The sequence below is a fragment of the Austrofundulus limnaeus genome, unplaced genomic scaffold (assembly GCF_001266775.1).
Source record: "Austrofundulus limnaeus strain Quisiro unplaced genomic scaffold, Austrofundulus_limnaeus-1.0 Scaffold37, whole genome shotgun sequence".
NCBI classification, from domain to species: domain Eukaryota; kingdom Metazoa; phylum Chordata; class Actinopteri; order Cyprinodontiformes; family Rivulidae; genus Austrofundulus; species Austrofundulus limnaeus.
Genome location: NW_013952439.1, coordinates 1,357,482 through 1,359,702, shown reverse-complemented (window position 1 = coordinate 1,359,702; position 2,221 = coordinate 1,357,482). Strand labels below are relative to the sequence as shown.

Here is a 2,221-nt window from a genome sequence, read left to right as displayed (position 1 = left end):
TTTCCTGTCCGTCCGTGTTGCGCAGAGAAACGTGGTGATCCGGGGGCGCACAGGTGGGTGCGCGCTCTCCAAGGTGCCAACAGCTCGGTCTGCGCTGCGCACAGCTGCACAGTTTGGACACAGAAACCAAACAGCGAAGGTCTTTAAAAAAAAGGGGGGCAAACACTTGAATTTTGGTCTCATGTTCCTCCGTTGGGTGTGATTTTGGATTTATGTTTTAATGGGTTTGTCTGCGCGGTAGCGTTGTGGAGAGAGGAGGAGGAAGAGGAGGAGGAGGAGGCTTGGGCGGGGCTGAGGAGCCTCTCGTTTTCCCCCTTCCATGCTTAGCGGGGCAGCAGGGCTGGAAAGACCTCCCGGGAGCACAGTCGCCAGTCCAGCACGGAGACCCGCGCGCCGCCTGGACCAGAACCACGCGCCTCACACGTCCCAGGATTGCCAACAATTCCTGAAAAATACACCTGCTCTTTATGGCATGTGGCTTGTAACTTTACTCCTGCTGTACTCTCTCCAAGAAGGTAAGACATTAAAAAAAATTAAAAATGCATTTTATGGAAATATATTTTAGATTTTGTTTAATTAAAAGTGGAATTGATTCGTTATTTAGGTATTTTTTTGGGATGGTGGAGCCTCCATARCGGATGCTTTGATGTCTGACTGAAAACCTGACCAGGATTCAAAACGATTCTTTAAATTAAAATCTGTTTTTTCTTTTCCTCCTTTGGTTTTTGTTTTAGTCAAAGAGGTTTAAAGTGTTTATCGTTGTTATTTTTTTTTTCTGGCTGGTTTTTACGCACCTTCATGCCTCAGATGGAGCTGAGATTGTTTTCGCATTACCAACTCCTGTTATGAATATGTAAAATGGCTGAATGGGGGGAAGAATGAGGTGCAAACAGAAGGAGGGAGTGAGGCGTCAATTAAAAACACTCTGCAATTAATTCAAAACAAAAGATGACTTGCTGTCATTTCTGGAACAAATTCAGCTCACTCCTAAAGTTCTGATCGTTTTATTTGTCATTTTTGATCCATTGCTGTCATCATATAGCTCGTGCTGATTGCAGCTGTTTCCACAGAGATGCTCCTAATTTAAGCATATTTTAAGTCTTTTTTTATTTTTAAAGACAAATTGTTGCAATTTTATAGTAAATAAAAGGCCCCCTTTTTCCCACAACGGCCTTATTAGTTTAATAGGTCTACACCCACTAAAAGGCCATAATTAGAGCTGATTTGTCCTCATTATTTAATTGATTTGCTCTTTTTAAATTCTCCTTTTTACCATATAAATGCAACAAATTAAAAGTGGTTCGTTTGTTTGAATTAATTCATTTGTGACTTGTTCAGGAAGCATCAAATCCTTCTGACCCTATTGCAAAGTTGATCTGTGTTCCCCCCCTCCTCCGTGCATTATAATAATCCCAAACAAATCTGCAGCGAAAATGAGAGAAATTCAACTCTGAACACGAGTGTTTATAAGCCTTTGTGTTTCATGACATTTTTTATATGAATAAAAAAAAAACATTCTTATTTTTTAGTAAAAGCCTGGCATGAAGCAGGAATGTGGCCTTTTATTTCCTTTATTTTGGGGGTAATTCAGAACAGGCCATTATGTCCACTAAAGCAATTTTCTGGTTTATTTAATAATACTAATTATTTTTAATTAACCAGCAGGTGCTGTATGTGTGTCTATGTTGATGTATATCATTTTATTAATCTAGAGTTGTATAAAATGTGATTTCGGAGCCTCGCGGGGATCCGTAGCTTCGTATTAAAATACGCAAATTTTTTTGCCAAAAATGAGGAAGTCCTGGGGGCGCGAGCGCAGATTAGAGACTTGCCCAGTGATGTTCCTCACTAATGGCGCACCTGGACCCTCGCGCGCGCGTGTGTGCCAGCGCGGGCGCGTGGAGGAGAGGAGGGAGGACACGTCACGCGGTTGCACTGGTTGGTTTTTCACTTTTTTGTGTGTGGGATAATGTTTGTTTGTTTATTTGCTGTGGGACCTGAACCCGGAAGTTAGCCTGTTGGTCGATACTTTAGCCAGAAAAGAGCAAAAATAAAAGCTAAATTAGGCCTAAATTTAGATAATAGAAACTCTTAAAGGCAAAAAATGGGTGTCTTTAATTTTCTGGACTATTTTAATACAGGATTTAAACTTTTTATTGCTTATTTAAAATTGATATCAAATGCACTTTACTGGAGCAGGAATTAAAATAAAATTTTATTC

The 2,221-nt window shown here is 40.5% G+C and overlaps 1 pseudogene; it reads left to right on the top strand.

The window, feature by feature from the left end:
- Positions 1-6: 6 nt before the first annotated feature.
- On the top strand, positions 7-515 carry LOC106516322 (Down syndrome cell adhesion molecule-like protein 1 pseudogene; annotated as a pseudogene).
- The last annotated feature ends 1,706 nt before the right edge of the window (positions 516-2,221 follow it).